Source organism: Opisthocomus hoazin, chromosome Z (genome assembly GCF_030867145.1).
Source record: "Opisthocomus hoazin isolate bOpiHoa1 chromosome Z, bOpiHoa1.hap1, whole genome shotgun sequence".
Classification (NCBI taxonomy): Eukaryota; Metazoa; Chordata; class Aves; order Opisthocomiformes; family Opisthocomidae; genus Opisthocomus; species Opisthocomus hoazin.
This window is the reverse complement of record NC_134454.1, coordinates 8,111,934-8,136,530: the sequence shown is the minus strand read 5'-3', so window position 1 is coordinate 8,136,530 and position 24,597 is coordinate 8,111,934.

The window sequence follows — 24,597 nt, the reverse complement described above, 5'->3', positions numbered from 1 at the left end:
TAAAGGCACTAATGACCCTCAGAAAAATGATTAATGTACAAAAACGATTATGGAGAAATAAAGTTAAACAAAACATAGCATCATCACAGGCCTCATGTCCTGTGCATTGCAGATTATATCTTTCCTTTTGCACCAGTGTAACAACAGGGAATCATTATTCTGTGCCAACAGCCTGTTGGGTTAACATTGTCCCCTGATTATGTCCACAGACACTCATAAAAACATGCTGAATACAGAAAAGACTCGTACAATGTTTTGGCTTAATTTCAGCTGCTTAGTGTTAGACTCACTTTTCAAATTAAGGCAGGTAGACCAGCCCAGCTCTCATTAAGCTTAATGATAGTTTAAACATTGATTTCAAAGGAAGCAGCAATGGGCTTCCATGGAACATGAAATCTAAGATAAAAAATGGTGATGAAGTAAGGCTCTCATTCTGTCCTGCCGGTCTGAGCAGTGCATGTAAGCACAGAAGGGAGGTTATAACATGCTTGTCACTATGGAAAGAAAACGATGCACATCCACTTTCTGGTTCGGTTTTACACATATCCTTCATAACATTGTTCAATAACACATGAAAACATCCTGGACCACATCCTCTGCTTGTGTAATAGGTGTAAAACTGATGACTTCCAAAGAACTGTTCTAGCACAATACTCTCCAGGTGAGCATGCAGGCTGTGAGGTATGCTGCTCCACAGACGAATAAGCGCTGTTGTCCTTACAAGTAACAAGCTGTATGCTTTTTTTTGTTTAGGATTATTTTTATTGAGAGCAATACAGCTTTTCACAGAGTCACAGAATGGCTGAGGTTGGCAGGGACCTCTGGAGGTTGTCTGGTCTAACCCTTCTGCTCAAGCAGGGCTTCCTGGAGCTGGCTGCCCACAGCAATGTCCAGGCAGCTTTGCTGCCTTCAGGTATTTATACACACTGGTAAGACACTCCATTTATGTGTGTGTGCTTCACTGAACAGTTTGCTGTGCGGATGATGTGTGATGCTTTTTTTCTTTTGTATTTCTGGGCAAGCCAGTGCTAACACCTACTGATACAGACTTAATAATTAAATTAGAAAAATATTAAATAAGCTGTGGTTTTCAACTTTGAACATCCCATGTGCAGATGTTTCAACACTGCAATCTGAGTAAAAAGACTGATTTACAGAGCATCTTCCACAAATTCTGAATTGCTACCACCTTTTTGTGAAGAATTCACTCTCCATTTTGGCCATTTATTGCAAGCCCAAAATAAGAAAACTGATCCATTCCTTTCTTTTGTCACAGCAATTCTGTTTAAGAAGATAAATGCTCATGTAAGAGGCATGATTTATGTGCTAATTGCTATTATGACAAAGAGAGATGCACTGTTTGAGGGTCCTGTCCCACCTTCCAACACATGAATGAAATATTTGTTTGGAGTCAAGATACTGCTTTTTGGATCCCTGTCTATGAGTGGACTTGGAGACATTGCTCTTTCCAAGGGATTCTCCAGAAGGAAAGGCACTGCGAATGACATGGAAACTTTACAGAGGTTTTCCTAAGTGCCTAAAGCAGGTCCCTGTAGCTCCACTCTACCCCTAAGACAGCATCGCAAACAGTTGCCTTGTACTTGGGTTCTGGCAGCAAAGCAAGTCAAGGCCAAGTGGTGTGAAGTGTTCCCGGGATTTCTTTCCTGGCCTCCATCTCTTCTGTCAGTCCCATTAGGCTAGATTGCCTGGAAATGTTCAAGCAGCGCAAGCTTGGCAAACCCCACCGCCTTGGCAAACAGCCTCTCCAGTTGCTGGTAGAGCTCTCAGAGGTCCCCTTTCCAGGCACGAGCATTCAGTTAATTAATTGGAGAGATTTAAATACACAATTGGACTGCATGAAAGGAGAAAGCCCACAGGAGATCCCAGGGGTGGATACAGGTTGCAAACAGAGCCCGGGTAGCTCAATTCTCCAGGGCAGCCGGTGCTGTGGTTTAACCCCTTGCTAGCACAGAAGGACTACAAACTGTTCCCAAAGCTTTAACGTGCAAGCGGTTAATGTAAAGCAAGGCTAAAACTGGCGGATCAACCCTTTTTTCCTGGTGCCGAGCAGCTGCTCCACTGTGGCTGTGCTGGGTCTGGCCTCCTCTTGCACCTCCTGCTCCCCACCGTCCGTCTGTAGCCCACCCCTGAGGGTGTCCCTGCGGGATTTGTGGCCCTCAGTCCCAAAGAAGGCACCAAGGAGGACCGCTTCTGGGTCGCTCCCTCACTGGCTCACCCTGGCCTGCCACACAACTGACATCTTAGCAAAAAAGATAAATGCTGTGGGCGGGGAAGCATTCAAGGCGCAGGCACAGGGAGTCCGAAAGAAACAAACTGAACTCCAAATTGCTAAAGCCTGCAGGTAGTGTGTCTTTCTTAAACACCAGGCAGCAAGCATGGTAAGGAGCCTTTGAGGGCCACAGGGTTTATCCCAGGAAACATCTAATTATAGTAAGAAGAAATGAAGTGGGTTTTTTTCCCGAAGCAATAGTGGGACAAGGGACCCATAGGCACATAGTATGTGCCACCTTTTGGATGACAGCGATAGCCAGATCCTGGAATCACTGCTTATATATCACCTACTAATTTTTGGCGCTTAACTTACGTCCAGTTTGTTGTCCTGTCGCTGGCAGGTTGGCATCTGATATTCTCCTTCAGTTATTGTCCAGAAATACAGCATATTTCTGTCAACAGGTGTCATGTTTTATTTCCTGAGGTGGTGGTGTTCTCTTGTGAGTTATCATATAAAAATCTAATCTTCACCACAAGTCTCTCGTGTAAGGTACTATTTTTGCTGGCTAATCAGTGCCAGTGTATCATGTAATGTCCTTGGCATGGTAACACCCTTTGCTACCAGAGCTGAAACCTTGCTAGGAGGTCTTATATTAGAAAACCTATGGAGTCTACTATAAGCATAGTTAATCTCAAAATATGACAGTTTTCTTCATAAACAACTAGATAACAAAAGCTTGAATGTAGGAATTTGAAAAGTACCTTAGGTAATCAGCGAATACTGTTTCAATAACTATTGTTTTGTGAGCTATTTTCTAAGCCATTTTATTGATCTATTTCCACTTGTTGTATAAGCCCCTGTATTTGGCTCTAAGCTCTTAGCTGGTATTGTTGTGATAGGCAAGAAAGAAATTACAGCAATCTGTAGAAAATGTTTAAAATGCTGAGGGCCAGCAGTTGAAGGCAAAACTGAACTATTTTGGATATGACCACATTCTGTTAACACTAAGGTTTCTTCAGAATGATTTGCATCAAAGGCTAGAACTCTTGTGGGTAGGTGTAAAAATCTCTGAGTGCCTATGTGGAAAAAATGTCCTTTTTTTCTTATCAAATGTCATCTAAATCCCACTTGTAATGTAGTATTGTGCTACTGCTAACTAGCAAGTGTCTCTGCATTTCACTTTAAATCAAATAAAAAATAAATGGTGTGGCCTCCAATGCACACCAAAGAAGGAAACAGAGTTGCTTTGGTGAATATTCGATTTGGTATAAGAATGGAGCCAGTTTCAAGAAGTTATTTGTCCTGGCCCTGGTGCTTACACCTAGGGAAGCTTTCTCTTTGCTGTCACAGGCATCTGTAAATCTCTTATTCAAAACAAAACCAAGACAGATTAATCTCCTCTGCTCTTGTTAGCAAGGTTGCTTTGTTACATGGCAAAAATGAAAAGAGAACAGCACAACAGGAAGGTGTTGCCGCTTGCTTTTTTTGCTGCAAGGACACCGACGGACCGTCTGAGATCTGGCGACGTGACTGTAAAACAAATTGCCACCGCTAGGTTTTGAAACCTCGACAGACAACACTCTGTTGCCTTCCTCTAGCAGCGTCTTTCTCTCTGATGCTGAAGAAGTGACCCCTGCAAGGCTGAGCGACCGCAGTGATTCCTCTGTGGCTGCAGAGCCCTGGCCAGCGGTGCAGGGAGCCCGTCCCCGCGCACCTGCTGCTTTCGCGCCGGTGTAGCTCCGCTGCCAGGAGTGCCCTTTCCCTTCTTCATGCCAGCGGGAGCCGGCAAAAAATGGGCCTGGCACACCTACCACCTCACATACCAGGCTGAATGGTGTTAATTGCACTAATCAAAGAATCCTCTTGGAGCGTAAGATGGTGTTTTGACAGTGTGGAGATGATTAAGCTACTCATCATTCAGGCTCCCATCCCACAGTCCTTGCCTGCCCACAGAAATCGCTGAGTGTGAGCTTTGGTTTGAACACATACTATGTTGCATGAACTTACGTGTTCTGGTGCGTAGACAATCAAGTTTATGTTTAAACAGGATGGGTATGTTTGGTCTCCACTGCTTACCCACAGTCTAGCCTCTGAAGTTGAAGATCTGCTTATGCAGGCAATCTGCAGGGAGCGGGGAGGAGGTTGAGGTGCAGACAGCTCTTACAGCCCTGTCCGTCTGCTGGCAACAGAGTACTTTGGTACCTCAGACGCAGATTTTTTTATACTCCTCTCCCAAACTCTGGTATTGTGCTGGTCATGGTTTCCTGCTGAAAGCCACAGCACGGCAAAGCCTGATCTAGCTGTCTCTGCATCTAGACACAACTGACCTAATTTTTCCAGGCTTTCGTGTGTCTTGAAGCTCTGCTGGTCATAAGTGGTTCGCAATGCAGTGTGCAAATGAAACTGGCTCTCTGAGCCCCTACTGTTTTTGCAGGCAGCTCTCTCATTTTGTATTTTGGTGCTTTCTCATTGCATGGCTACTTATAAAATGCTTAGAAACACAGATGAACTTCCACTCCATTTTAGTTTCACAGCCTTCTGACTGTCTGCTGCTATAGATGTTAAAATAACTGTGATGTGAAAGTCATTCTCTTGAGCTGCGGGATTTGAGGAAACAGTTTCTTCATTGAATAATGTATTTCTGCACATCTCAATACTGTTTGCGTAACGGGGTCAGATGTAGGACAGTAGGCTACAGGCACTTCACCAGTGGAACAGTTTCTCTTATCAAGGGCTGCACTTGCCTAGGGTGTGTGACACTGAGGTTCAGTGTCTTCCCCTGATCGAGGAGATTGCTACAGAAATTTTGTGATAAAATTACTAATATATATGTGGAGCTGGGTCGTGAACCTTTGTGTTCTATGTCTGTGGCTAGTGTCTTAACCACTTGCATGCTGCAGCTCGATAGGTAACTAAAGTTGGGTGGAAGTGTTGATCTGCTTGAGCGTAGGAAGGCTCTGCAGAGGGATCTGGACAGGCTGGATCGATGGGCCGAGGCAATGGTATGACGTTCAACAAGGCCAAATGCCAGGTCCTGCACTTGGGTCACAACAACCCCACACTATGCTACAGGCTTGGGGAGGAGTGGCTGGAAAGCTGCCTGAGGAAAAGGACCTTGGTGTGTTGGTCGACAGCCAGCTGAACATGAGCCAGCAGTGTGCCCAGGTGGCCAAGAAGGCCAACGGCATCCTGGCTTGGATCAGGAATAGTGTGGCCAGCAGGAGCAGGGAGGTGATCGTGTCCCTGTACTCGGCACTGGTGAGGCCGCACCTGGAGTGCTGTGTTTGGTTTTCGGCCCCTCACTACAAGAAGGACATTGAGGTCCAGAGCATGTCCAGAGAAGGGCAACAAGGCTGGTGAGAGGGGTCTGGAGAACAAGTCTCACAAGGACCCACTCAGGGAACTGAGGCTGCTTAGCCTGGAGAAGAGGAGGCTGAGGGGGGACTTTATTGTCCTGAAATAAATGGACTGAAAGGAGGTTGTAGTGAGGCAGGTGTTCTCTTCTCCCAATTAATTGGGAATGGTACAAGAGCAAATGACCTTAAGTTGCACCAGGAGAGGTTTAGATTGGATATTATGAAAAATTTCTTTACTGAAAGAAAGCATTGGAACAGGCTGCCCAGGGAAGTAACGGAGTCCCTATCCCTGGAGGTGTTCAAAAAACGTGTAGATGTGGCACTTTGGGATATGGTTTAGTAGGCACGGTGGTGTTGTGTGGATGTTTGGACTTGACCTTAGAGATCCTTTCCAACCTATGATTCTATGATTCTATAAAGGTCCCACATGAAGTGGCGGGTCTCCTGGGGGAGGACAACAGCCCCACTGCCCCTGCAAGAGACCTGCTCCCAAACCAGAAAAGTACACAGGGGTGTGAGGAAGCAGGGTGCTGAATGTGGATCTCCTGTCCTCAGTGGTTAGAAAGAATGGAGACCTCTCTTCCCTTCTGTTCTGCTCACCTTGAGCTTCGTGCTGTTTCCTCCGCTTTTGTCACACAGGCTGCAAGACCAAACGTTTTGGTTTGGCTGCAATGAGAAGCCTTCACCTTTCATTCATTTTTTTTGCAATATTTTTACTGGTTTTGTTTAATCATTCCAGTTTCTTTCTTTCTTTCTCAACACGCACTGCTTGTGAGCACCCTCCTATGCATCACAGTTGCCATCTCATCACCACACCGTGTATTTCAAGCTTTAGGGTTCCGAAAGAGGCAATACCTAGAAATGAGCAATCGCAGCAGAATTTCAGGGGTTGATTTGTTTATTTGTGCAACTGTTCAGTTTCTGGCACGCATGCTGCAGGGAAAGCACTGAAATTCTCACCTGGGCTAAGGTTCAAAACCAAAAAAAACCTAAGTTTAAAAAAACAGAAAATAGACATCTGTATTTTTAAAAAATCTACTGAAAAATGTGTTTATTTAAGACCTGACAAGATTTGTACCTGGGTCCAGCAGCATTGTATAAAACAAGCAGATCCTTTTTTTCTTCCCCAGTTACTATATCATCCTTTTCTTTGGTTAGACATTATGAACTGAAAATGAATTAAAACAATCTGATGATCTTGACATGAAGAATAAGGTAGGCCTCCTAAAATATCATTAATAAAAGCCATGGAGTCACAACAGATATCTGAAAAGTTTCTGGATTAATTCTCCCCTTCCTCTTTTCCTCTCTTTTCTTTCCTTGTGTCCCAGAGGCAGGTAACTGCAAACTGAGATTTTCAAAGCGGTACAAAGGATTGACTTTAATAGCAGATGCAGAGGATTGATTTTAATAGCCGATGCATGGCTAATCTCATGCAACGATTCCAGCTCTCAACCCCCACTTAGTAACTGGCTGCAAAAGACTGCGGAGTTAATCTGGCAGCTAATGAACATGTCTGCTTCAGCACAGGTGTCTGGGCACTGTGTACTTGTGGCCCAGGAGGGCTGGGGATCTATTAGACATGGGGCTCCTGTGAGTCTGGCTGCAGCCTCAGTGCACCCATCTGTAAAGCCTTTTGGCTGGGGCCAGGGAAAGCCCCCATCTCCTGGCTCCCAGGCTCTGAGGCTGGGATGGCATGCACCCCATGCCTACGTGCATGCATCAGTGCGGTCATGCTTTCTGGACAAAAACCACAGCTGCTGTTGAAGGAGCGTGTGTGATGGGCCCCGTCAGGGTCCCAAAGCACTTACACCAGTCTGGGTCCCCAAAGAGCTCCATTTTTTCCCACCACAGAGCTCTGCACTGGGGTGCTTGCCCACCACATGCTGCAGCAAGCCTCCTCACGCAGCCTGCATGCGCCTTTGGCCCCTCTGCTGCCACAATTTTGTCACATGCAGGTCCCACCATAACCTGCCCTTCTCCCAGACACTGTGTCTGTCACAGCTCAGGATCACCCTGGGTTCCAGTCCTCTAAAAACGAGACTTTGCTGCGTTTTTCCTCGAGGATGTTTGTGGGCCGATGAGGAGTGCTGGCGTCAGGAGGAGGGCTCTGAGTCCTCGCTTAGCTGCATGCCCTGGCATGGTGATTTAAAGCTGCAAGGGAAAGTCGCTGTTAGTATCAAAGCAGCAGGAGGGCAGTCTTGAGATGAAATAGGAGTTCGTCTTGCCCGTTGTCAAGTAGGACATTTAATTGTCACTAACAATGCCATAAATCATAATTATGCCTATTGTAGAGAGGTTTGTCTCTGATAAAGGAAAGCAACAAATGGTATTAGCCATGGGGATATTACAGCATGCATAAATCTTGCCTTTGCAGTCTGGCTGGTACACAGCAAACGAGGGGCACAAGGGGTGACCCAGGCTCCAGGGAAGGTGCCTCTGCCCCAAGGAAAGGGCCAGGAGAGACCTGACGGAGGGAAATGGTTGGGGAGGGTCCTCTCTGGTGCTGTCGGGGTGACCACCCTGCCTGTTTACCCCTCCAGTGGCTGTGCCCTCCCAGCTCCCAGGACAGCCCTTGGACAAGGGGGCTGCGGGGGCTGCTGAGGTGGTGGGACTGCAGGTGTGTTCCTGTTCCAGGGAGCTCACAGGCTGCAAGGAGAGGGAGGTGAGGTGAAATGAAATGCTCTCAAGGGCCACAGAAACAGCTGTTGGATCCATGTCCCCAGTGTCTTCTCTTCACTTCTTGCAACGGGCAGAGGCAGACCCTGGGTCTGAACTTGTGAGGCCCAGCACGAGGTCCTTGGAAGCAAGTTGGGGTCAGCACCTGGGATGCACAGACAGAGCCCAGGCACCCAGGTGAAAGGGGAAAAACCTGGCATCTATTCCCTACCCAGCTCCCAGTGCTCAGCACACTTGTAAAAGCATCAGTGTCTGTGAAGTTCCCATCTCCTCATTCAGATGTGTTCGAATTCTGCCAGAAAGCTGAAAGTTACTGAAAGAAGAGAGATTATCCACAGGCAGAAACAGCTGGATCCCCCTTAGGACTTCCTTCCTTAGGACCCAGGCTCAAAATATGCAATTTTCAGCATCTGCACCTTTTTTTCAGATTAAAGGAGGCAGCTACAAAGCTGTGATGGGTAGAGCAGAGCTGATTGCCTCAGCAACCTGCCTCCCTGTGAAACGAAATGCCAGTCACCTCGGAGATGACCCTAAAGCAGGTGTGGAAGCTTGCCTGTGTCTTTTTTGCACATTTCTTCGCCACTGAGGGGCCACGAGTGATGCATGTTGCAGTACTAGGACAAGCTCAGCTGATACCACAGCTTCTTTTTCAGGCTTTTTCGTTTTTGTTGTGTTTTTCTGTTGTTGTTTTTTTGTTTTTTTGTTTTTTTTTTTTTCCTGCAGAGTTTTTTCAGCTGTATGGATGTATGAGAGACTTTTCTCTTCCTCACATGCCCAGCTGATGGGAGCTTGTGAATCTGCGGAGCACAAGAGACATAAAGTGCTACGGACAGAATTGCACAGACTGATTATCTGAGGAACAGATAACATGCAAATAGCCTTTGGCCCCTTAAAATATGTTTAAGAACAGGGAAATGACTGATTCCCAAACTGCACGACAAAAGCCTCAGCATAATCTTGGATTGTTTGTTACTGATAGTTGTCAGATGCTAATTAGGGAGACAAATGGGCATTCAACAAAGATGTCTGTATTTATTTCAGACTTAATTATGCTAACCTAGAAACAGGAATGGACGATCATTCAGTGGCTACTCTTCAGCTTGTTGTTCAGCCAGCAGCAAATAACCACGCTGCAGTGCATTATTTAGAATACTGGGATTCAGAACGATCATCTCAGCCTTTTTCTTTGGTATTTTTTTTTCTTCCTTATGGAGAGATTCTACCTCAGAATTTGGAGGAGGCATGTAATCACTCACTGCGAGACAATAAATTATTTTACGAGAACAAATGCTGGTTGCCATGGTTTCCGAGAGGCAGGAAGTCCAAGGTCATTCTCTGAAAATTCTTCACAACCCAAGCCCGCAGCAAGGATACTCCCTCACCTCGCCAGTAGCCCTCCCTCGCCTGTAAATACGGTCCTCCCATCTCCACTGGTATGCATCTTCCTGTGTAAGCCACAATAACATCAATAAGAACATTCTGTGAAAAGCCTGCGACGTGTCTGAAAACAAACAGATTCAAGCCTGGATTTAAAAGCCCATGGTTTTTCCTGGTTTGCTGTTTTCTGGCTGCTCTGCGTGTCTGCTGGAAAACTCAGCACCGACCTATGTGCTGGGGACCGTAAAAAAGTCATCTTCAAACACACATGCAAAATCCAACTCTGACCCTTCAGCATCCTGCCAAAATGCCAGCAACCTTTACACCTCTGAACTACTAGCCTGCCAACACAGGTGTTAGATGAAGTCTCCCCTTACACTGGAACTGCCACGGCAAAGTGATCAACAGATAATACTATTCAGCCATTTGTTTAAAACCATGATTTTTCACTCTGGCATGATTTTACAGGGGAAGGCACGTGAGCCTTTTGCTCACGTTTGTACAAAAGCACGAAACTGTGTGCACATTTTGCCCTAGCAAACTACAATTTACTCAACTTGCCTCGTGAAAAGAAAATGCATCCCTCTAACATGTACCCAAAGCCTTTTTAGTGTAGCAAGCTTATTTCTTTGCACAATGGGGTGTGTGTATGGTGCCTCAGTAACCAGGGCCATAAAATCAATGACCCTTGACTACTTGCTAATTTCATTTTCTGTCAATTTAAAACCAGAAAAAAATGTATCAAAGATTAGAAATGACCCTGGAAACAGCTACACTTAAGTGACAGAAATAACATTTTGAAGTAGATCCCTGCCTGCACTATGTGCACAACTCCAACTCTGAACCTGAGAAGCCACCATCTCAGTGACTGAACATCTTGTGCAGAGGGAAAAATCTTTGTTATTAGAGCACTGAAGAGTGTATAGACTGCCAATGCAACAAACTCCTTTCTGATGACATTCTTGGAGCCAGACAGACGAGAATTCTGTGAGTGGGACCAGACCTTCTGCTGCTAGCTTGCTACTCAAACCAGAAGAGATTGATGCACAGGCTTATTACAGAGAAAAAGAAACACAGATGGAGATTCAAGGGCTAAATTTTGCAAAGGATTTAAGGACCCAAGCTCTGCTGAAGTCCTGCTTTCAACATCTAAATTCCCAGCTATCTTCCTGACACTTCAGCACAACTGCCACCTCTACTGGAAGCCTGTTACCTTCATGGCACCACAGTTTTGCCATAAAGCTGCCGAAATGCACAATGCTGTGTTTCTGCATTTGTGTACTTGCCTCAGTAGCGTGACCCTGGCCTGGAAATCCGAACAACAACAGTCTGTGTTGGTCCACCTCTGACTCATTATCCGTCCTTGAAGGAATCGTGTTGACCTCTCTGTGCCCTGATTTTTCCAGCTTTGAAATAACAATGATATATTCCCACACTGAAGCTATGTGGTTGGAAAGTGCTAACAATTATTTCTCTGTGGCCCCTTTGTGAAAACCAGAGGAACGTCCTCTTCAGGAGTTCAGATGCTGACCTCTCTTAATTTCTTCACAAAAGTGTCTTTTAATCTGATTTGTATTCATTTTCAGGCTCAGGTCATAACAGTTATGTTAGTCAGATATATGGGTTTTGGCCTGTTGTATCCCCCAAATGATTTTTGGTGGGGAAATTTACTTTATATAGGTATAGGTACTTTAACTGAATGTATTTAATCATAACATCTGCGTAGGACTTACTATTTCCACAAAAAAAGAAAAAAAAAATGAAAAAGAAAAAAGAAAAAGAAAAAGAAAAAAGAAAAAAGAAAAAGATGTTACTCAGGTATTTTTTGTTTTAATTATGTTACCTCTGTTTGTGGAAGTGAAATACTTAAAAATGCCCCTCTATCTAAAACCAAACAAATCAATATAGAAGACTCGATTATATTGTTCAGCAGTACCGTAAGAATTCACATAATTTAGAAATCCTAAGAAACAGCTAACATCAGTGTCAGGCTGTCCATGTAACAAACCAACATCTTCCTGTAATCTAAGTATACAGAAATTATGATTTCAGCATAAACATTCCTTTCCAAACTTTAAAACAATCAGGTTTGATTTGCTTAAGGAGTCTGCAGGTAGTCTGTGTTAGGCATTGCAACAGTACCCGCTACGCCAGCACACCAGGTAATTTCCCTCCCTCTCCCAGTACACACATCCAAGGTGAAATTCCTGCAGTTTTCCTTTGCTACATTTAAGATTCGTATCTGTTTTCTGCTCACTAAATCATAACTTTTCCTATGTGAGGCTTTCCCACACTCTGACACAAGCTGAGCTGAGAAGGGACACATATAGAGGCCACCACCACAATGTAATGTTGCCACTTGGTGTTTAAAATATCATTTAGGCTGTCTCTATCTTTCCCCTCCACCTTGTTCCTATACAAGTTTTCATTTTCAAAGCCTTTTATTTTCCCTTTTCCCATCATGTTTTTCCTCGTTCTCTTTTCTGTTCTTCTAAAAAGTTCTTCATTTCATAACTTAATCTTCCCCCTGGGTTCAGTCTCTCTGGTGGCATCTTGCATTGCAATAGTCCGCCTTCCCAGTACGTGCATGTGCACTCCCCATGCCTGTCTCTCTGCTTATTTTCTTACTGTATCTCCAGCTTTTCCCCCCTCCTTGTCCTCAAAGCCACACCACTCTCCCCTGCCTGCCCAGCAGCACGTCTCTGCTCTACTCCAAATCACCAGCCTCTCTGCTGATGCTCACCCGCTGGTGGGAAGCACAGGGAATAGGGCTCGTGGGAAGATGTTGAAGAAAAAATACGTGCCCACAAGGCTCTCTTGCCTTCTCTGACTCCGATATAACCCACCCAACTTTCTCCCACATCTCACCTGAGCTGTAGCACAACAAACTGTTAGACAGCTTTTCATCACCCATTAGTTTTGGTGTAGTCTGAACTGATAAAGAGATGTTTTCAATTTGTTTAAGCATGTAAGTGATTTACTTCATCTGACTTAACTGATGATACTGCAAGTCCAATACTTGTCTGATACCTTGTTTGAGTATGTAACCAGTTTTTCTCTGGGGAGGATGGGAAGAGAGCAGTGACACAAAAAAACCCCAAAAAACCCCAACCAAAACAACCAAAAAAACCTTACCAAAGCAAAAACTAAACCCAGGCCAAGTAAGGGTTTATGTGTGTATATAATACCAAAAATATAGGCAAGCATACGTACAACTAAGTAAATTTTGCAAAGAAATATATATGTATGCACATACTTCTACTATTTTCCATCTTGCCTCTGCCCAGTCATGATTTGCTTACCAGCTATACACTCTAATTTTCTTGCACAGCTTGCAGCTGTTTGCTCAAATTACTTTACTATCCAGCAAACCACCACCAGTACGCCAGTTACACAATTAAAAAGAAAACATCTCCCACAGTTTCACAGTAAAAATAACAGACTGTATCTCCCAGTGCAGGTTTTGGACAGGAAATAAAATTCTCTCTCTCTCTCTCTCTCTCTCTCAGCGTGCACTACAGAAACAGATGTGTTTTTCTCCATCCCACTAATTTACTCTTGTTCTCTGTGATGGAATAGAAGAGAATTCTCCAGATGCAAATATCTTGAGCTTAAATTCAGTGGGGTTTATGATGCTGTCATTTGCATCCTTTAGGCTATGAGATTTTGAGCACTGGAACAGGCTGCCCAGGGAGGTTGTGGAGTCTCCTTCTCTGGAGATATTCAAGACCCGCCTGGACAAGATCCTGTGCAGCCTACTGTAGGTGACCCTGCTTCGACAGGGGGATTGGACTAGATGACCCACAGAGGTCCCTTCCAACCCCTACTATTCTGTGATTCTGTGATTCTGTGATTTTAGTAATTTAGATGCCAATGTAATTCATGTCTTCTCTGACCCTAATTTCCTCCCCTGGTGGTGGCTTTGCAGAGATGTTTGCACATCCATGTACATAATGTGCATGCAGGGAAGATGGTTTTGTGAATTTATCTATGTTGCATCTGCGAGTAGAAAAAGCATAAGAGACCACCTGGGCGTGCCAGTATTATTGTACCCATCGTTTACCTATTCTTGTGGGGCAATGCTGGCAAAATGCCATGAAACAGCCTTGTACTAATAAATATCTTCTGATGTAATAAATAGGGAAATGTGTTTTCAGTTCCTGCTTCCTACATCAGAAAGACACATCATGTGGACCAAATTAAATTACATATAAAAACAAGGGAGGAGGAAAGAAACAAGTCTATCTGCTTTATGTCATCACACAACAAAGGAGAAATTTCCTGATTTCTGATCAATAAAAGTTAACTCAGGTGAGTGTTTCATACTAATAAAATAATATATTCCCATAGTTATTAGTTTAATCTTTTCATCTTTGTTCCCAGCTACAGTTTTGTTCAACCCAACTTCATCTGATTTTAGAGCCAAAAGACAAAATCCTTTTCTGTTTCTCACAGAAGCATTTTGGGAGTATCAGTAAGGAAGTCACTGGAGTTACCTGGACGTCAAGCAAGAGCAACAGGGGAACCTACCTGTAGCCATCTCCTGTCATGTCTCATGTGAAGCATAGCCTGCTAAAGAAGAGCTGCTTCTGTGATCGAGGCCCTGACCACTACTGTAGATGCATGGAAATGTCTTCTCTTGATTTGACTTTCTGATGTCATGTCAGACATCAAAAGCTTATGCTCCCATTTTATCCCAAATGGTGAATTTTTGGGATGTTGTCAATATTCACTCTTTCATTGGTGTTTCAGCCAGACACTGTTGCTTCCTCTAGTAGCTGGGCTTTTAAAAATTATCCTTCCTGCCCTGTTGGCCATGAACATGTGTGATTGTGGGGCCAGGATCCAGGAAGACAGCGGTTGTGGGGGAAGGAGCAAATCTGAACCTCTGCCTGGGCAGGTTTGAGGTGATGTCAGCCACTGAAGGGGAACTTGGCCTGCCCAACGGTGTCGAATTAATTACTGCCTGTGAGGTGTAAAGAGCAGCTGTGAAAGGCTGGAGGGCCCAGATGCTGTTGGAGAGAGTTGGCAGGAGCAACAAAAGGAAGATGTGGAGTGATTAGGAGCCTCTGGAAGATAAGCAAGGACAAGGAAAAGACTGTGTTTAAAACCTGTAGGCCTCGGGGTTTGTGAGGCCTTCTGCTGTTTATGCAGGTCTTCGAAGCCTGGGGAGTCCCCAGGTTTTCCCAAGCAGGAGGGTGGGATCCCGTTGTGGATGGTGGATGCCCTGCCATCAGCAGCGGGAGAACAGAAGGGGCAGGAGGCAGGATAGGAGCTGTTTGGGAGAGGCTCGGGTGATACTAGGGTTTGGATCACAGGCTGATCAGGGCTTCAGTGGTCTACAGTTAGAAGAGGTGAAGGTACTAACCAGCACTAGTCATCTCCCAAGCGTGGGCACTGTGAGCAGCGGTGCAGTCCCCGAGGATGCCGGGGCAGCGAGCTGCTTCTCTGAGCTGGACATCTGTGGGCAGCAGGGTCTCTGGAGAAGCCAGGTGAAGAGGTCTGCTGTCTGGTTCCCTTCTTTCCAGACGTGTCCTTTATGCTGAACATGCAAAGAAAGGCTGCTAAGAGAGACGCTGCCCTCTGGGTGCCTCCTGGGAATCCAGCTCCAGGGCCACATTTCGCTGCCCTGTGGCCTATTGCCTAGGAGTACAAAGCAGAGCTCATGGCCCAGACAATATCCTCTTGTCTTGCCCTTCTACAGGCAGCTGTTCTCCCCTTGGCTTGCAGAGCACTTGAGCTGGCATTTAATCCTCCATAACAAAACAAGAAATGTGTTCACCTTGGCCTCTGTCCAGCATTTTGTCCAGTAGCAGTGAAGGGATCTGTGGTGGGTATGGCTGGAGGTCAGGCAGTGACCATGGGGAGAAAGACCATTTTTGAAAGACAAATCATACTGTATGCAGCTCCCTCAGCGCCTCTGTCTTTCATGTCTGTATTTCTGAAAGGCCATAACCATCTTACTGTTTCCATCTCTACAGCAGTTCCATTCTTGCTCTTGCCCTTTCTTTAGCACTTCACTGATTCACAAGCTGGAAGCTATTTGGCCTTTAACGCTCCCTTGGAGGCATTATTTGGTTAATGCTTTATCAGAATTAGAGCTGCTGTACTTAATTTTGTAAGGTTTGGGTTTTTTCTCCATTTGACCTGCTTTCTTCCAGCGTCAACCTGAAGTGCCAGAACTAGAAGTACACAAAGACCTGATGCAAATGGAGATAGCATGAGGCTGCTGAAGCTGAAACAAAACCGAACACTGACCATGGTTGTCCTGGTAGTCACACCTTCTTTCTTCTTGCAAATAACAAAACTACCCTCTGTAACTTTTCTGCTTTTCTGCTGTCTTTACTCTTGCCAGTTCGAAAGACAGTTGCCCGTCATTGGGGGAAACAATGTTTTGACATAAATGCTGGATATGTACCCCTCGCTGCCACTATATAAAAATTCTTGTCTCAGACAGAAATCAAGGAGTAGGTTTATATTGCAACTGCCTCATATCTGTCTTTTTGCTGTGTATACCTCCTCTGCTTTCTGCCTGCAGGTTGCCATGGCTAGGCAGGCCCCTTTGCCAGCTTAACCTCATAACCACAAAGAGATGCTTCAAAATAAGGACATGGGTGTCTACAGTTCTCCATTAGACTGGTTTTTGCTGAGCTGACTAAATGACTATTCATCATGTATACCCCCTCAGAACACTAAGCTTTGAAAAGACATGAAGTTTTGTTAAGAAGAGGTAGGATTCCTCAAGACCCTCCATCTTGGCTTGAAACCAAAAGCAGAGGGTGTTGAATAACTAATGTTGGCCTGTAGATCCATGTGAGGCTAAAGAGAGAGGGCTGAGTATGGAAAGTCATGTCACTCTCTACAAACATTAACAGCTCTGTCATATCTGTTGGAAGATGTTCACTGAGGTCATGGATTAACTCACAATATTTTCCTATTCCATAAAGAATTTTTGTTTAACCAGACTGTCTGCATGTGTGTGCGTTTCCAGGACAAAACATATGTCATCTCCATGTTAAGAAGTTGGAAAGTCAGGAAATGAGAGCCTTTGTTCTCAGACCTTTCTTACAGCATCAGACAGATGATTCCTTCTAGTCTAAGTTGCCAAAACTTCCTGTGCAGTATTGACTCATCTACAGTGCCGTGCTTTGTCTATAAATCTTTGTCTCACTGCTGTCTAGAAAATGAGCCAAATTTTCAGGAACATTATGTATAATATCATTAGCATCTTTGGGCAAATGATCCAGAAACTGAGGCTTCCTGGGCTGAGCGTTGCTCTGAGGCTGAGTGCAAATACTACATGCTCCTGTGCATTCTTAATGACTCACGTAAACAACGCTAGCACTTGCACCGATATTGCCATTCCAGGTAAGCTTTCAATTAATATCAGTGCCTTTTTTACATTAAAATCCCAAAGACAACTCTGCAGGAAAGAGTCTGTTCCTATGTTCAGGCTCTCTCCTAGTTTCTGTAATGCCTCTGGATTAAGATGTTATAATCCGAAATGTCAGCAAAGTTGTCAAGCAGCCAGCTCTGGATACACAAGTGAATCTGGGTATGAATAAAACTGTTTAACTTAAAATCCCACACGGTGGGAAGAGGGGGAAAACAAATAACAAGTCTGCCATGCAGTAAATCCACTCCACGCTGTTATTGCACAGAGAGAACTGGGTGCATGTTTATCATTTTCCCTATAAGTATTAGGTCTGTTTAATTTAATATTTTCATATGGCCTAATCTCTTTTAGAGGCTACCACTTGGTTCTGCTTCATTACTCTTGATGAGATGTGACTGTTGCAGCAGTCTGGAACAAGGCGTGAAGCTAGCAATGTGCCTGGAGGACAGGGACGTGCTACCTGTGGCTGGAATGAACGACCGGTTTCCGTAGACAATTTGCAAAAGAGGAGCACTGTCACAGCCCTGTAAGGTGGACTGGAGACACTGCCATTCAAAAGGGCCCTATCACAAATTGTCCTGTAAATTGATATTGTCTTGTGTAAAGCATTTCACCTACAACTGCAACACTGAAGTGAAGCGTGATGAAAGGCCTCAGCAGAGTGCGGGAGGGACCCTACTGCCCCTGGGCCAGCAGCTCAAAAGGCAGCTGAAGTACAGCTCAGTTTCCCACACCAAATCACCTTTGCTCCAGCACCGTGGGGAAGGTGCCTCTGAGAACTGGAGAGGGCTATTTTTTCAGGGAATGATCTCAGTGAGTCTTCACGATGAACTTGTCTGATCAGTCTAAAAATTGGGATTTGCTCAGAAAGAACATAACTTGAAAATGCAACTGTGCTGCAATGAGCCCCATGTGCTGTTCTTGCATCTCTTGCAGTTTGAAGGAAACAAGAGTTTTTGGGATGTACAAATCTACAATTTAACCATTACTTCAACAAAGGTCAGGTATGCACTTACTTTGTATGCAAAGTATATGCTTTTCTGTCATCTTTTTTCTCCTTATGACAAAGGCTGAAGGGGATGTTCGGAGTTAGGCCCTTAGAAATGTCCACTCAGACTTCAGCATCCAGTTCACCATTGACACAAGCCCACCACTCCATGGTATTAGGGTACTGCTTGTTGAGTGTGTAGTTTGGTATGTGTCCAGTTCCAAACAGAGAAGCCCCAACTTCTCTGGTTGTTGGTGGAAGCTGAGTTGATAGTAGTGACTGGGCATAGTTTCTGTGTGAGCCTTGCTAGACCCACACCTGAGAACAGTTTTATCTGCATAATGAGTAGAGGAGGAAGAGAAAACACAGCTTGCCAATTTGTTGCAGCTTTGTTGTGTAGGATTCTGATTTGCCTTTGTGCCAATGAATTCTACAGCCAAGGAATTTCCAGCTCTTGGCACAGGGTGCTAAAGCATGGATAAGCTTGCCACTTCTTTGTTCCCAGCAAGGACGAAGGGACAACTGCCCCATCTTCAGAAGCTGGAAAAGTCTGATGCAGAAGGAAGGCCAAAGCCTGTCCATAACGCTAAATCACAGATTGGAGCTGATTCTCTCTGAAGAAGGAGAGAAATCCTTTTAACACCAAGCAATTAGCTCTCCTCCGAGAATGGTGCCCATTGCAATTGACTAGTCTTTATGCCTTCGGCAGATGTGAAGTCTGGTTCACACTGATTTTCTGATTCACCTGTGACTTGAACTAACACAAATCCTTTCAAGCACCTTCAGTAAACTTGTGTTTTGCTAAATATTTGAGGACAATAGCTAGCTCAGTGAAGAAGCTTCATCAAAATCTGCCTGTCAAAGCCTACATATTTTGGCTGAAGTCAGCGTTTCCCTGAGAATATACTGGCTGTGTCTCCAGTCAACAGTGCAGCCTGTGCTTTCAGGGTGTCATACAGTGGAAGGAAAAGGCAGCTCAGTCTTACTTGTCGGGATGTGTTCTGCTTAGCCTGTGCCACGCTTTAGACACAGGAAATGCTACACTGTCGCCTAAAACCTTAAGAGTTGTGGAAAAATACCTGTGGACAAATCCAGGTGAATTCAGCCAGTCTTGGAATTTACTATCCTCGATTTGACCTGTTATATCTGCTTCATAGATTTGACCACGGTGCATGAAGTTGAAGTGTGTGGCACATATGCTAATATCTAGATTGCAAAGGAAAAATTAATTGCAACACATTCACTCTGGCTCATTGACGTCAGCAGCAACTTGAATGTATCTTGTTCTATCTGCAAGAATTTGGGGGGGGGGCTTTTTTTTTCCTCTGTTAGAGGGGGCCCATGTTGAATAGCATCTCCTGCTGATGATGCAGATAAGAAAAGCATCTCGTACCTTAACACAGAGCCTGAAGTCCCAGCAAGCTATTTAGATGACTAGGATGTTTTGCTGAAAATGCCACGCTAACGCACTGATGCATGCTAACAATCCAATGAGTTCATAAAGTTTGAAAAAGCACTAACAGAGGATAGATGATGCAAGACAGGAGAAAAAAGGAGTCTTTTTTTTTTCTTAATATAGTTGATAGATGCTTGGAAATTAAACATGAAATACTTGCTGGAAGCTAAAATCTTCCATTGTCCTGCTTATCTCTCCCTCTGTTTGCTTTCTGTTCCTTATTATAAATGAAACATTGGAGGAATTGCTATCACAGAATCACAGAATGTTCGGGGTTGGAAGGGACTTGTGTGGCTCATCCAGTCCAACCCCCCTGCCAAAGCAGGGTCACCTAGAGCATACTTAGAGTTATACTTAACAACTTACCATTGATTGCTGTTCTACTGAAATCTTACAAGAGTTTCAAATTCCTTTTTTTCCCTGCTTAGGATCAGGCCATGACATTCATGTGGAAGAGGTGGCACAAGGTGGGCAGAAAAACGTGCACTCATCAGTATCACTCGGTGAGCACAGAGGTAATGTCCAAGTCCTGCTCTTTCACTCAAGCCTACTGAAGCCTTCACAGGAACATCCTTACAGAAGGGAAGAAGCCTGATGCCAGGGATGGATTGACTCTGCACTACATCGCTTTAGTATATGCAAGGATGAAAATTAATTTAGCGACAGTGCTTGGGGCAGCTCATTGGCTTACAGATGCTTCCTCCCTCTCACTCTGTCTCTTAAGGCTGCAAATATTTCCATTTTGGAGGCTGAGTTGGTAGGAAGTCAACAGGCGGAGTCTGCCTAGCAAATTCCCTCTACTAGGAGAAGTGTTGGTTGTGTGGGAATTGTGGGTTTGTTTCTTTTTTTTTACCCCCAGAAGAAGGGAAGGGTTCGAATTAAACAGATTCAGTTTGAGACTTTAGTTTACTAGATGGAAATAATGACTGAGTCAGAAATTTTACCCTATAGAAACTCAGCTATTTTTAGTCAAAAATATCTAGCTGCTGGCTGCATTATGAAATAGAGAAAGAGTTGTCTCCATGCACGTGAAGAGATGAAACACATATAAACTTAGACTAGTTTAGGGCATCAGCCATTTCTGACAGTGTTTAGAAAAAAACAGCATAATTTAAAACTCCTGAAAAACACAAATGTCCCAAGCCGCATGTCTATGTTGTGTGGCTTTTATTTATTGCTCTGTGACTCTATACTGGTGAGCAGAAGTCTGCCTTGTTCTGGCCAAAGCCTTTATGCAGCACTCTGCAGGTGATCTCCTGTGGTGTAATCTCTGTAACTACTTGCTGGTCTACATTCCCTTCTCTTAAGTAGCTGGCTTACTGGGACCAAACCTCTACTTATTTGTTGCTTGTTTCTTTTCTTCCTGATCTTTAAAAATCACACACAGGACACTCAGCAGTGAAGAACTGAACTAGAAACCGAGCTGAGCGGCAAGTGGCTTCCAGTGCATCTAGATGAGATCAAGGAAAGGGACCCAGTAGTCTTGCATCCCAGCCCCATGACTGCACGATGCAGTACTTCCTTTCTTCCTGGTAACCTCCTTGGTTACCTACTTGGATCTAAGAGCTTTGACTTAAACATGCTGATTGTTTAACAAGGGAGCACTCTGGAACACTGTTTTAATGGCAGTTGACTAACACTTGGCAGCAGACTTTATCTACAACACAGTATACAAACCAATGAATCAAGGTCTTTGAATCCCTTATCCTATCCGTGAGTCCTCCTTTATGTCCCTTCTTCCCTTTTCCCCCTTTGTAGGATTAAGTCGTTGTGGTTAGTTGTTGGTGGGTTATAAATCCCCACTGAGTATCCTTGCTTAAATATATGAATACAGATGTTGATGTATGCAGGCAACAGATGCTAAGTTTTTGGGTTTTTAACTTCATGAATCTTTGGCTGGAAATACAATGCAATACAGTCAGAGCAACAAAAATTTTGCCTCCTCTACAGAGCAAAACCTGGTAAAATTAATCTAGAAGGAACTGCTCTTCTCTTCATGCTATTTTATTCGGCTGATTTATTCAGCTACTGATCTCAAGCAGGACTATATTATACATTTTAAAGATGAACATTAACATGGAAGACAATTTGGCCTTCTCACAGGAGGGGATCAATGGTCATTACCAGATTTTTCACTATTCCTCTCAATCTCTAAAAATAATGATAAAATAAGAAAGTATTCTATCTATGACTCTAGTCATTAGGTGAGTGATGGAGGACATACACTGTGTATCTGACTTAAATGGATGCCCAGACCACAGTGTTGTATGGGATGGATTAGAGGAGATGGAAGAAATATTTACTGAAGATAGTAAGGTTACAGCAGAGTGGCTACACTTGATCTCTAGAGCTGGAGACTATGGCAATAAGGGAATGGATGTACCTTTACCAGAGAGTAACATGCAATTTACATCTCACACATGCTGCCAAGTCAAATATTTAGGGTTCATACACAAAGAGGACCAGAATATCATGTTCTCTCTTCTTCTGGCAGAAAGAAATCAGTACATGGTAAACAAAGTCTGTGCTAGTGAAATAAGCACCAGCATTCCATATAAAGCCATCTCTAAAATCCCATTCTTATTCACTTAAGTAGTGGGGGCACTGCAGAGTACAGAGAAGCACAGTCATAAGGTCAGTATGCTGCAGAAGCTGCAGGAGGGCTTGAATATGTCAAGGTCTGCGCATGCAGCCACGGTGCCTTTGGAGGGGAAGCTGCCATGAGAAAGGTCTCTCAAGACCTTTGGGTGTACCTTCTGGTTTGTGTGGCTTTGTTTCTCAATATTACTTAGAAGAAGTATGTTTTAACAGCTTATAAAGCCACTGTTCTGCTGCTTCTTGGATATGGTGTAGAAATATGTTTTCTGCTGCCATTAACTAATAAATTTTTAAAGTCCTATAATCGTCATTGAATTCATCAGGTGTAAGTTGTCTATAATGTTCAGCAGTTTCTGTGCATGGTGGTGTTGGGTTGATGGTTGGACTTAATGATCTTAGAGGTCTTTTCCAACCCATGCTTCTAGGATTCTTTGGCTGATTCCATGGTTTACCACTCTAAGCATTTATTCAGATCATTTGAATGCCTCCTGGAGATACCTATCTTTCAGTAAGAAGATCAAGATCTATGGCCATGTTTAGAGGTTGCAAATTCTCCCTGCAGAGCTGAAGACTTCTTCAAAATGGGACCCAGACCCATAGTGAGAGACATGTGTGACTGGCAGTACTAAGAACCACCAAAATATTTTTTATGGGTGGACTTACTGTTTGTTTCTATTTAAGAACTTGACCAGAATATGTTTTTCCCATGCTAGCCTAGTGCTTTATTCTCAGGATTTTTTCACAGAGCAGAGAAACCATCTATATAAATTTTATTGTGAAGATGAATACAGTTTTATACAAAATGTCAAGACTGGACCGTTCTGTGGGACAAAACTGAAAAGATCAAAAGTATAATTATGTTTTAGGATTAAATTAAACTGAGTTTAAGTATCTTTGGAGTATTAAATAACTCTGCAAGTTAACATTGTATTTCATATTATTTAGGGAGCCCTAGAAACAAGTCCAGGGCCTACGATTTCTATGCAAAAACATGAAAGGAGGTTGCTGGGGTAGATAATCCTCTTTTTACATTGCCAAAATTATTTCAAGGATTATTCTATGGAAAAATTTGACCTGCATTTATCCATGTGAAAGGTCTTCCATTGCTGCCCAGCTCTGTCCAATTGCAGATAGCAAGATACCAAACATGCAGCAAAGAATACAGTCTTGCACTAATTTGCTACTAAACTGCAATCAGTCATTTGTTTTGCAAGCTATTGACAATACAGACTTGAATGTGTAGTAACTTCGTCACTACCTCCAGAAAGGTTAATGTACAACATACTCTGCAGAAACATAAAGATTTGATAGGAAGAGAAAATATTCCAGGATATGTCAATCAATGAAACGTAATCAACCTGGACCTGATAACTTTCAGAGAAGTTGCAGCACATAGGCTTTGCTGACAGAGGGACATGACCAAGACATCTGGGAAACGTTTCAGTGCTTAGCAATAGCACCCACAGGATACCTATCAAACAAGTAAAGTGTGTGGTCACTTCAGTAAAGCTACAGTGAACAGGACATTGGAGACTGTCTCCTGCCTTTACCAAATTATCTTTCAAACGGACACACTACTGCTAAGCAACAGGAATTTGGCCTTAAGGACTCTCAAAATAAAGGTTAATTTAAAACTAACACGTAGCTTGCTTTCCACACTTTATTAAAGTATGTTGGTTGCTCTGAAGAAAACTTCCCTTTTTTACTACTGTTGATGATTTTTCTTTCAAAATGAAGTTGATAGGACTTCTTACGTGCTGTCCTCTGAGTCCTTGTATTACGAAATGTAAGTCAAGGCACTCTAATCTGACCTAATCTACATGACCTTTGTTTGCATTAGTGCTGGTCTGAAAGGCATTCCTCTCCACTCCCTCACGTGCTATACAGTTATCACTGACTGCTTCTTTCTCTGTAGTCTCAAACATTCATTTTTAAAGATTGTCTGAATTAGTTTTGTAGAACACACCTTTTTCTGCACAGGTATTTGGTTTTTTTCTTCCTCTCACCAGTGGTTCTGCACTTCTGTGGAGTACTGAGCTGAATGCAACCTCCAGATAATGAACAGATAATTACACAGAATGGCTTACTTTAATCCTTATTTGTCATCTTTTGTTTGATGCAGTTCCCATTACAGTGGTTTGCTCAGGTTCTTCCTGAAAAGTCTATTAAATTTTTTGTCTGTGTCTTCGCGATCACAATGTACATAACTTTCCTCATGTTTTGAGGCAGAACACGCTCAAACACGTCTCCAACGTACTGCAGCTGTGTGCTACTTCTGCTCACGGGCCTAATTTCATAGCACAAGGCCAGAGCAGGCAGACTTTTTGTACTCCATGAAATAGAAAACCTAAAAAATCAGTGCTGTCTGTTCTGAGAAGCAATAACTAACAAACAGAAAAACTCCATCCACAAATGTTGTGTTCTGGCAGTTTTCCTCTAGAAGCTAGTACATAGAAGTATGTCTGGAGGTCACTCAGTCCAAACTTCTTGTTGAAGCACAAGTCAGGTCAGCTG